At 41.2% G+C, this 12,506-nt stretch overlaps 1 protein-coding gene across 8 annotated transcripts in view; it reads right to left on the reverse strand.

Annotated features, from left to right (window-relative positions):
* Nucleotides 1-12,506, reverse strand: part of CLIP1 (CAP-Gly domain containing linker protein 1) — a 134,218-nt gene that overhangs the window by 120,581 nt on the left and 1,131 nt on the right. The window contains exon 2 of one of the 8 annotated variants that reach the window (XM_055080276.1): nucleotides 12,233-12,304. The exons of 2 other annotated variants lie outside the window; for them this stretch is intronic. The gene's annotated coding sequence lies outside the window, so the exon portion shown is untranslated. Of the gene's footprint in view, nucleotides 1-3,169; nucleotides 3,189-7,424; nucleotides 7,444-11,104; nucleotides 11,126-12,232; nucleotides 12,447-12,506 lie in introns of those variants that run through there. 5 more of the 8 variants (XM_055080283.1, XM_028480834.2, XM_055080278.1 and 2 more) reach the window with 5 other exon arrangements.

Genomic DNA, 12,506 nt, shown 5'->3' on the forward strand with positions numbered 1-12,506 from the left:
GCCATGGCTCACGGGCCCAGTCGCTCCGCGGCATGCGGGATCTTCCTGGACCGGGGCACGAACCCGTGTCACCTGCATCGGCAGGCGGACCCTCAACCACTGCGCCACCAGGGAAGCCCTCCCCCTCCTTTTAAAAACTGCTGTAGACTTCGAAACTCTGGATACGACTTGTATTCGGTACTGTGTCATATACACGTCAAGTTTTAAAAACATATAATTTTTGAGCACGGAATAATTTTTCAAGGGGTTTAGTCTCTCTGTTGACATCCAGTTCTGACTTTATTTGGCAAACATCCTAAACTGAGTCTTTAATCATTTAACATTCTACTTCTGACTTTGATGGAAAGATGTAAAACTTTCTATTTACCTTCAGCACCTTATTGTGTGATATTCTCCAACGAACACTTTGAGAATATTGTGTGATATTCTCAAACGAACACTGACTTTATAAATTGCCCTGTAAGGGCTCTACCAGTTAGACGTTGGAAGTGCAACTCCGTTGTAGCACCATTTGAATTGAGCCAATTCATTTTCTGACCCTTCCTGGCTGTGTCGCCCTTTAGTGTCTAAATGGGCTTCTCACATTGATCCTTTTAAACAAACGGTGACTACATTATTTATTTTCATCTTATGTACTTTATCCTTGCTAGAGATATGTAGTTTGTGTTTTTAATCTTTGTGTTAATTTTAAAGCTATTTGAGTCCGGCCTGTTTAAAAAGTTGTATATTGTGTATGAAATATATAAATACTTATGTTGATAAGTATCAGTGAAAACAGATCTTAGTGGTCCTCTAGTACAATAAGGTGACAAAAGGCTAAAGAAGACCCAGAATTATGCCTCCTGGACTCTTCCTGAACACCAGTATTTCCTCAAAGATTTCTAACCCCTGAGTAGCCCTTGCTACCCAGACTGATGACAGCAACAGGCCAACCCAGATGTCAAAGAACTCTTGACGGGTTACTCAGGGGTTGGAAATCTTTGAGGAAATACTGGTGTTCAGGAAGAGTCCAGGAGGCATAATTCTGGGTCTTCTTTAGCCTTTTGTCACCTTATTGTACTAGAGGACCACTAAGATCTGTTTTCACTGATACTTATCAACATAAGTATTTATATATTTCATACACAATATACAACTTTTTAAACAGGCCGGACTCAAATAGCTTTAAAATTAACACAAAGATTAAAAACACAAACTATATATCTCTAGCAAGGATAAAGTACATAAGATGAAAATAAATAATGTAGTCACCGTTTGTTTAAAAGGATCAATGTGAGAAGCCCATTTAGACACTAAAGGGCGACACAGCCAGGAAGGGTCAGAAAATGAATTGGCTCAATTCAAATGGTGCTACAACGGAGTTGCACTTCCAACGTTTAACTGGTAGAGCCCTTACAGGGCAATTTATAAAGTCAGTGTTCGTTTGAGAATATCACACAATATTCTCAAAGTGTTCGTTGGAGAATATCACACAATAAGGTGCTGAAGGTAAATAGAAAGTTTTGCATCTTTCCATCAAAGTCAGAAGTAGAATGTTAAATGATTAAAGACTCAGTTTAGGATGTTTGCCAAATAAAGTCAGAACTGGATGTCAACAGAGAGACTAAACCCCTTGAAAAATTATTCCGTGCTCGAAAATTATGTTTTTAAAACTTGACGTGTATATGACACAGTACCGAATACAAGTCGTATCCAGAGTTTCGAAGTCTACAGCAGTTTTTAAAAGGAGGGGGAGGGCTTCCCTGGTGGCGCAGTGGTTGAGGGTCCGCCTGCCGATGCAGGTGACACGGGTTCGTGCCCCGGTCCAGGAAGATCCCGCATGCCGCGGAGCGACTGGGCCCGTGAGCCATGGCTGCTGAACAACAGTGAGAGGCCCGCGTACCGCAAAAAAAAAAAAAAAAAAAAAAAACACATAACATAAAAGGAGGGGGAGGGTGCCAAAACCCAACCAAAGCAAAAGGAGCTGGAGCATTTGGCAATTTTTTCAAGACGGAACACTGAGTCAGGATGCATCGCCTGCAATTATGACTGTCTTTGTACAGCTCAGTTTGAGTGAAGATTTATTTTCTGTTCCTGTTAACTTAGATAAGCAGATAATAAGCAGCCTCCCAAAGTTCCTCCATCTGCAAAAGAATTCTTTTTAAAAGGAGGGGAACGTAAAGCTGAGCTATTCTGCTCATTTATACAAGGTTTGACAAAATTCTTGTGACTTTGTAACTCTAACACCACCAGCTTAGAGACGGGATCTTAAAAGGAATTGAAATTACTAGGCCTGGTGAGTATCTCCCAGAAGAACTTAATAGGTCAGCAGCAGTCAATTATACTAATGTGTAAAAAGGAGCAAATGTGCTTAATATAGCATCATAAAATTTTAGAATCAGAAGAGGCCTGCAATCTAGTTCAACTTCCTCATTTTACCACTGAGGAAACTGATTCTAAAAAGTGAAAACACTTGTTAAGGTCACAGTTACTTAAGAGTCTAGAAGGTAAACCCCAGTCTCCAGTTTAAAGACTCCTGACCCTAAACTATACTGATGAATAAAAGTTTCTGATCTGTTATAAACAGCAGTGAGATGAGTGAGTCAATCTCAAGGCAAGTTAAAACTCGTTTCCCTTTCCAGTCTTCACAAAGGAATAAAAGTAAGCATATTTTCGCTTGCCCTGAAACAGCCACACATTGCCCATACCAAAAGCAAACACTTCGCAAGTGTCTGCTCTGATCAGGAAAAGGGCACAAAGACAACACAAAAAGAATCAATGACTTCCTTACTGGGTTTTTTGCCTCTTTATAAAAATTTTCTTGCTTTTACTTTGCAAATGAGCAACTTTAATAGTTGCAGGTCGGGAATTCCCTGGCGATCCAGTGACCAGGGCTCGGCCCTCTCAATGCCAGGGCCTGAGTTCAATCCCTGGTCAGGGGACTAAGACCCCACAAGCCACACAGTGTGGCCAAAAAAGAAAAATAAAATAGTTGCAGGTCTTTAGAGCAAATGGAAAAAATAACCACATTTCTATTTTCACAATACTGAAGGATACTCGGCTACTTCAAATTTATTCAGAAGTCCCTAAGACAGTTTTCCGTACAACCACCCTAGATGCTGTCAAAGGAAACTAGGAATTGTTTTATTTGGATCTTAACACCCAACTTCATTGTTGGTTATTTTTTTACCTGTTTAGGTAATCTTCTACACAGACACACAGCAAGTTCTATCAGACCTTAGAAAGAAAGAAACCCCTTTTAATTAAACTGTGGGAAATAAAACTGACAAATACACAAAAGGGCCTGAGGTTTAGCAAGGCGCAAGATCTGACATGGGGAGCAAGAGTTACTTTTCCAGGCTGAATATTTAGCTCCTCATAAATTAAAGTTCTTCAGGGAAAGCTGTTCATTAAAAATGTGCCCTTCGGGCTTCCCTGGTGGCGCAGTGGTTGACAGTCCGCCTGCCAATGAAGGGGACACGGGTTCGTGCCCCGGTCCGGGAAGATCCCACGTGCCGCGGAGCGGCTGGGCCCGTGAGCCATGGCCGCTGAGCCTGCGCGTCCGGAGCCTGTGCTCCGCAGCGGGAGAGGCCACAACAGTGAGAGGCCCGCGTAACGCCAAAAAAAAAAAAAAAAATGTGCCCTTCAATAGTGGCAGGATGCGCCTCCTCAAATTAACTTTCTAAAACAGGACAGAAAAAAGGTTTTCATTTCCCAGACTAGTAGAAGTGGGGTTTTCCTCCATTCTGACTTAAATGAAAGAAGAAAATTGAGGTGCTGAACCCCGATTTCCTTTAGGGATGGGAGGGCGGGAAGACGCAAGAGATTAAAGGGAAGGGGAGAGAAGACTTCTGAGAGTTTTACAGACATTAATTCATTTACTAGTCACGATAACTATGTGAAATAGCTATTATCCCCAATTTAGAGATGAGAAAACTAAGCTCCAGAAGGTTAAGCAGTTTGTACAAGATCTTCCATAAAGTAACAGAGCTGGGATTTGCTGTCAGGCAAGGACTGTAGTCTTGCCCTTAACCTTACTTCTGCTAACAGCTCTGGGTTCTCCAAGAGCAGAATGTGCGCCTGTTTTACTGAACTTTGTATCTCCAACATCTGGGCTAGTGCCTCGCAACAGCAGGTGCTCAAAAATGCCTGATGAATATATGAATTAAAAGATAATTGGTAGGACTCCCCTGGTGGTGCAGTGGTTAAGAATCCGCCCGCCAATGCAGGGGACATGGGTTCGAGCCCTGGTTCAGGAAGATCCCACATACCGCGGAACAACTAAGCCCGTGCACCACAACTACTGAGCCTGCGCTCTAGAGCCCTCAAGCCATAACTACTGAGCCCGCGTGCCGCAGCTACTGAAGCCTGCGCGCCTAGAGCCCGTGCTCCACAGCAAGGGAAGCCACTGCAATAAGAAGCCCGCACACCACAACGAAGAGTAGCCCCCACTCCCCACAACTAGAGAAAGCCTGCACGCAGCAACAAAGACCCAACGCAGCCAAAAATAAATAAATAAATAAATAAATAAATTTTTTTAAAAAAAGATAATTGGTAAATTCAGCAACAAAAAAACAACTCAACTCAAAACTCTGCAAAGAACTTGAATAGACATTTCTTCAAAGATACACAAATGGCCAATAAACACATGAAAAGATGATCAACTTCAGTAATCATTAGAGAAATGCAAATCAAAACTACACTGAAATAAGACCTCACACCCATTAAGATGGCTACTATAAAAAAGAAAAGAAAAAGTGTTGGCAATGATATGGAGAAACTGGAACCCTTCTGCACTGTTGATAGGAATATAAAATGGTACAGCCTCTGTGGAAAACACTCTAGTGGTTCTTCAAAAAATTATGAATTACCATATGATCCAGTAATTCCACTTCTGGGTATATACCCAAAAGAACTGAAAGCAGGGTCTCGAAGCAATAGTTATACACCCACGTTCATAGCATCATTTTTCACAATAGCTAACATGTGGAAGCAACCCAAGTGTCCACTGAGAGATGAATGGGTAAGCAAAATGTGGTGTAACCATACAAATGGAGTATTATGCAGCCTTAAAAAGGAAGGAAATTCTGACACATGCTACAACAAGGATGAACCTTGAGGACATTATGTTAAGTGAAATAAGCCAGTTACAAAAAGACAAATACCGTATGATTCCATTTATATGAGGTATTTAAGAGTAGTCAAAATCATAGAGACAGAAAGTAAAATGGTGGTTGCCACAGGCTGAAGGAGGGAGGAATGAAGAGTTATTGTTTAATGGGTAAAGAGCTTCAGTTTTGTAAGATGAAAAGAATTCTGGAGATGGACGGTGGTGATGGCTGCACAACAACGTGAATGTCCTTAATGCCACTGAACTGTACACTTAAAAATGGTTAAGATGGGGCTGCCCTGGTGGCGCAGTGGTTAAGAGTCCGCCTGCCGATGCAGGGGATACGGGTTCGTGCCCCGGTCCGGCAGGATCCCACATGCCGCAGAGCGGCTGGGCCCGTGAGCCATGGCCGCTGAGCCTGCGTGTCTGGAGCCTGTGCTCCGCAACGGGAGAGGCCACAACAGTGAGAGGCCCACGTACCGCCAAAAAAAAAAACAAATGGTCAAGATGGTAAATTTTATGTTATGTATATTTTACCACAATAAAAACAATTTTAAAGAAAATAACTGGGGACTTCCCTGGTGGCTCAGTGGTTAAGAATCCACCTGCCAACTCAGGGGACACGGGTTCAAGCCCTGGTCCGGGAAGATCCCACATGCCGCAGAGCAACTAAGTCCATGGACCACAGCTACTGAAGCCTGCATGCCTACAGCCCGTGCTCCACAATAAGAGAAGCCACCACAATGAGAAGCCCACACACCACAGCAAAGAGTAGCCCCCGCTCACTGCAACTAAAGAAAGCCTGCACACAGCAATGAAGACCCAACGCAGTCGAAAAATAAATAAATAAATTTACTTTAAAAAAAAAAAAAGATAACTGGTTATGCCTTCGTATGCCCTTTTTATCCTAAATGGTAACATACTATTCTTCTGCACTTTGCTTTTATACTTAATATTTGGAAGGGAAAAAAAATGATAACTGGGATATTTTCCAAAGAAGCCATAAAATGACAACTAAGCACATGAAAAGGTACTCAACATCACTAGCCATCAGGTAAATGCAAATCACATCACAGTGAGATATCACACTTCATCCTCTCCAGGATGCCTGTAATCAAAAAGATAATGACAAGTGCTGATGACGATGTGGGAAAATTGGAATCTCGCTCATTGCTGGCAGTACAACCACTTTGGAAAACAGTTTTTCAGTTCCTCAAAAGGTAGGGTTCCCACATGATCCAGCAATTCTATTCCTAGGTGTGTACCTAAGATGAATGAATACATATGTCCACACAAAAACTAATACACACATGTTCACAGCTGCATTATTCATAACAGGAAAAAGTAGAGACAACCCAAATGTCTATCAGCTGATGAACAAACAAAATGTGGTATATCCACACAAAGGAATGTGATTCAACCATAAAAAGGAATGAAGTAGCATTGATATATGCTACAACATGGATGAAGCTTGAAAACATTTTGCTAAGTGAAGTCAGTCACACTGTATGATTCCATTTATATGAAATGTCCAGAATAGGCAAATCTCTAGAGATAGAGAGTAGGGCTTGGGAGAGTAAGGAGGAAATGAGGAGTGACTATTAATGGGTACAGGGTTCCTTTTTGGTGTGAAGAAAATATTCTAAAACTGAGTGTGGTGATGGCTACACAACTCTGTGCAAAAAAGATAACTGGGGGAAAAAAAGATAATTGGTATACCCAGAAGTTTTCCTATTTACCACCTACAACCAGATATTTTTGACCAAACATCATAAAAAGAAACTTGCCAAAAAACTTAATGATTATAAAGTGCTACAGACCAGTAAGTGGGACTCCTTCTCAGGGCAGGGAAGCCTTTGCTTGATATAAACCCAGACATCTTAGCTCTATTTCCTGTTACCTGCCCTCAAACTTCAAAGCAGTAGACTGTCTGCTATCATCTCAACACACTACCTTTATGCCTTTGCTCAATCCGGCCTAGAATGTCTTCTCTAACCCATCCCTGCCTAGACACCCTCCGTCTCCACCAATGCCAAACACAAGAGCGAATTCCCACTTCGGAAACTTCCTTAATCCCCTCTCACACACACACACCCACGCCAAGAGAACGGACCCTCTTCCAGGGCCCCAGCACGTCTCCGCCTTAGCCTCCACCTGGCCCACAGTTAACTGTCTCACCTGGTGAGACAGAGTCTTTGCAGCACTCAACAAATGCTTGATAAATCGGTATTTCTGGGCTTTTCGCCCACCCCACAGGACACTTTCTATTGGTCACATTCATCTGAAAAGCTTTACTAAAAATGTAACCATTCGCAAAATAAGCCAGGTGACTCACAGGCAACTAGTGATCCTGGACTAGTCCTTCCTCTGTCTCCTGGGTCTCTTTGGTATTTGAAAGCGCCGACGGCTCCCTTAGCACTATGACTGTCACCGAATCCCTACATTAATAGAGCAACCCCAGCAGGTGGACAGGACAGGTGTTACCCCCAGTTGACAGAGTGAGAAGCAGACTGAGAGACGTCAAGCATTTGCCCAACTTCACATGCCTCACAGAGCTGGGACTGAAGCAAACCCAGGACCTCAGACTTCTCTTTTTTTTCTTTTTTGGCCGAGCTGCGTGGCACGCGGGATCTCAGTTCCCGGACCAGGGATGGAACCCGTGCCCCCTGCATTGGAATCGCGGAGTCTTTACCACTGGACCGCCAGGGAAGTCCCTCAAACTTCTTAACAGTAGTTCTGATTCCCCATGTTGGTTTACCCAGAATATTTCCAGTGAAAATATTACACTTTTAATTACTTCAAGATAGAAATACAGATCCAGCCATAAACATATTTTTTAAGTATAAAGAAAAAAAGATTAGAAGGACATACTCTAGAACACTGAAATAATCTTCTCTGAGCAGTAGGGTTATGGATAATTTGCTTTTTTCTATGTTTTTTAATATGTGTGTTTTATATCTTATGCATTGAAACTACATATTATATAGGATGACCAATACATGTTATTAAAATGTAAGAGCCCTTGTAAAACTGGTACATACGGGGAAAATAAACCTGAGAACCTAAAAAAGTAACAACTTCACTAGAAAAAAATTTCTAAAATCTGAATCTGAGTCTGATACTAGATTCTCAGTGTCACAACCCAAGCAAGCCACATATGCCTTACAACAGAAATTAGCAATACACTTTTTTCCAGTCACCCATGCGTGAAAGAAACTTAGTGATAAAAGTTTTCTTTCACTTAAGCTGTAAAAAAAAAAAAAAAAAATTACCCTGCCTATAAAGTTTATTTTTCTATAGTGTGGAAAAGAGAAGTCTAAATAGGTTACTTCCTGCCTTATGATATTAGAAGGCAATGTCTCCAGTAAGAAATCATTCTATGGAAGAAACCAGACAGAGCGAGAAGGCAGGAGATAAAATGATTTGATTGAAAGATTTTTAGGGAAATTTCCCTAATATCTCTTATTTTTCCTGAGAAGACAGGGAAAAATTATGCCAAATATTTCAGCGCACTACTTGACTAGGGATCTGTAGAATCAGGAAAAAAAAAAAATCTCAGTAAAGTTGTCTTCCCTTTTACAACAAACACAAATTTTGGATGATTTGCACCTCCTGAAAATCTGGATCTTCAGGCCTTTAACTTCAGAGAAGATACAGTAAATCAAGGACTCGGCGATTTTAAGAGTAAAAAATGGGCAGAGCTAAAACTGGGCTCTAATCCAAGCTATACTCAGACATAAGTAAGCAAAGGAGAATACAAATATCAAACTACTTAATTCAAGTTAGAAGTATAACAGATTAGACCTTATGCTTATATAAAACATTAGGGCAGCAAAATGTCTGTCTGTAGTCTCATTGGGATTCCTAAGAGGCAAATGAGAATACAATTCCCCAGGGAAAGAGATATCAGAAAGGGATTCCAACAGGGATTCTGTAATAGGAGTACTTCTTTTCTAAGATTTTGCAAAGAATACTTTTAAGATTTTGTTGCTGAACCACCATAAGATAGACAATTAAAAAACAGACCCACCCACTGAGTTAGTGCTAGTGGAATCTGTCCTTCTGGAAGTGCCAGATGGAGATTTAAAAAAAAGCTCTTTACTAATTGTAGCCAAGATTCCTTGGTACTTGGTGCCAGGGCCAGGATATTAACCCAGATGTCCTAGCCAAATTCAAGGTTGGTTAATTACAGTCTGCCAACCCACCCACCCCCCCCCAAAAAAAAAAAAAAAGAACTCCTCTGTTCCCCTGATTTGAAATCTGAAGAAGTCACTCTTGAAATTCTTGAACAGTACCATCAGTCAATATGTTTTCCCTTAAAAGTGCATTTTAATTCAAATGCTGATTTAAAGCATATGGATTCCTTGAGTTCCATCTACATGGGAAACGTATACAATGTATATTAAAAATATATAAGATGCTATATTAATTTAAAGCCTCCCTAAACAGTTCTTTAAAAAATTCATATTCAGAGTAATACTGTCACTGCCTTCCAATTAAGATTGAAGACACTTAAATAAAAGTTTATATTAAACACAGATTTTGAACCATGAAGCTTTTAAGACTAAAAAGGCTTTACTGCCAGGAGCACAATTCCAGGAAAAAGCTATATTTGCAAATGTCAGTTACAAGGCCTCCCAGGGTTGAGCAAAAATCCTGCACACAAACAGGAAAGTATACACTTAACAGCAAGTCTGAACATCAAGTACTGGTCTGGCCTTTCCGCCAGCCACTTGCTCAAGGTTCCATTGCCAACATATTCTGTGCATTGCTTAAAATAATATAAACTAAGTTCAATTTCTAGCTCTGTATTCACGGGCTGTGTGGCCTTTTAGGGAAGTTAGTGAAATTCTTTAAGCCTTACTTACCCAATCTTTAACTTTTTCTTCATCAAAATCACTAATAACATGGCACAAAATTCTTTATCTTTCACTATTTTAAAATATTTTAATACAGATTTTAAGGAGTACAACCTATATGGCCTTAAATTATCTGTTCCCTCCCAAGCTGCCACCTCAGGACCCTCGCCCTTGCTGTTCCCCCTTCTTTGTATGCTCTTCCCTCTGGGATCTACATTCCCTCACTTCCTCTAGATCTCTATTTAAAAGTCATTTTCTCAGCTAGGTCTCTTCTTACCACCCTATCTAAAATTTCCATTAAAATTTCCTAACTCTTGTCCCCCAAACTTCATATTCCCCCTTCCCTGATTTATTTTTCCTTACCATGTATCACTCTCCAACATTTTTAATATGGTTATTGTCTGCCTCCCCTACTTGAAGGGGAGTTTCAAGAGAGCAGGGATTTCTGCCTGTTTTATTTACTGTTGTATCACCAGCACCCAGAACAGCACCTGGCACACAGTAAGTACTCAATAAGTACTGGTTGAGTGAATACCAAATGAGACCTAAGTACTGCCCACATATCAGTACACCATAGCCCCACAAGCTCCCTTTGGGAAGACTCCCACAGATTTCAAAATTACTGAAAAGGAGAACTACTGGCTTGCAATGATTAATAAACAACAGTGTCCATTCTTTATATCAGAGAAAAACACTCAACCTCCCACCTCATTTGTACAAGGAAGAGAGGGAAAGAAGCTGATAATTCAGATAAAGTGGAAAATTATGAGGTGATAAGTCTCACTTTAGTTAACACTGCACAAAGTTTTCTTTTAATGTTAACAAAATATTAAGCCATCTTCCTGTGACTTTACTACACTACTTTCAGTTTTTTTCTTTAGCTTTAACTTCTATAAAGCCAGTCCTGAAACTTATGGACCTCATATTTTCAATTAACTAAATAATAAATATTTACTGAGCACATGGGACTCTGCAGACTTCTGTAGAGGGTGCTATAAAGTGAAATACAAGGTCCTTGACAGATAGATAGATAGATATACACACACATATCATTGAGATATACACACACACACATTGGGAAGAACAGAATATACAACTGTAAAAAACAATGAAGAACATCAGGCAGCCAATATGTGACAAATTCAAAAGTGCCTACCTTCGTACGGAGTATAAGAGGACCAAGTCATCTCTTACACACCATGAGTTGGGTCTGGAATCCCAAAAGAGACAGCACGTAAAAGCAAGAGTCAAACATGACTGACTTAATGGGTCACATAGGATGCGACAGACTCAATGTTAGACACTAGGTTAAAAAAAAAAAATTTTTAAGTAAATAAGAGGAGCACCAAATTCTACACTCCTAAAGAACAGAAACCAGATCTGCCTACGTCATACTGAAGCACAATTAGGAGCTTAAGCAATTGCAGGAAAAAAGAGGGAAGGGCCGATCTTTATCTTTAGACAAAATACCTTCGCAAGGTCCACCCAGTTCGTTTTTTACCCTTTTGAACAATGCCTAGTGGGAAGCCTAAGCCATAACTTACCACTTTCTCTGAACCTCAAAAGCCTAGGATAAGCTCTTGGTCAAGCAATCACCCACTTTCTTTGCTTTAAAAAGGGCCAGCCTTGGGCTTCCCTGGTGGCACAGTGGTTAAGAATCCACCTGTCAATGTAGGGGACACGGGTTTGAGCCCTGGTCCGGGAAGATCCCACATGCCGCGGAGCAACTAAGCCTGTGCGCCACAACTACTGAGCCCGCATGCCACAACTAGAAGCCACCGCAGAGAGAAGCCCGTACACCGCGGAGCAACGAAGACCCAATGCAACCAAAAACAAGTTTTTTTAAAAAAGACCCTATAAAAAGGGCCAGCCTTGCTCCTTGCCAGAGAGGCACTATACTAATTTAATTACTCAGCACCTGGAGTCAGAATACCTGAGCTCAAATCCTGACACCACCACTTACCAGCTGTGTGACCCTGAGCAAGCTTCCTGACCTTTCTATGCCTCCGCTGTAAAATGGGGATAATAACAGCACCATCATTGGGTTAGGTTAATTAATGAGATAAAACATATAATAGACTTGCCCGGGGCATGAGCACAGGAGGCCCTCAATAAATGTTAATATTTCCAGAGAAAAATGCCCCAAAGCTGAGGAGCCACATACCTGAGGATTCTTGCGAAAGATTATCATTAAACACAAAATTCTAACACATTTGGTCTCCGGACTTATGCATACTATAGGTAACAGTAGTAATAAAATAAAATAAAAACCAGTAACACCCACCAGAACCAGAACCAGAACAGCAGCAGCAGTAACACTGATGCTGAGCTCTTACTGGCCAGGCACTGTCCTAACCTGAAACAGGAAGTAGGCAAGGCCGCTGAACCCAACAACAAAAAGCAGCATCTTCTCCACCCTCCTTCTTAAAAACGGTAATTGAGGCCCAGGTTTTGCTAAAAGCAGGTAACTGAATATTACAGACGTTAACGTGCAATTTCTTCACACCAAAGAGGTGGGACAGGGAGGAGGGAGGAGGGAGGAGGGAGGAGGGAGGAGG

The sequence above is a fragment of the Physeter macrocephalus genome, chromosome 19 (assembly GCF_002837175.3).
Source record: "Physeter macrocephalus isolate SW-GA chromosome 19, ASM283717v5, whole genome shotgun sequence".
NCBI lineage: Eukaryota > Metazoa > Chordata > Mammalia > Artiodactyla > Physeteridae > Physeter > Physeter macrocephalus.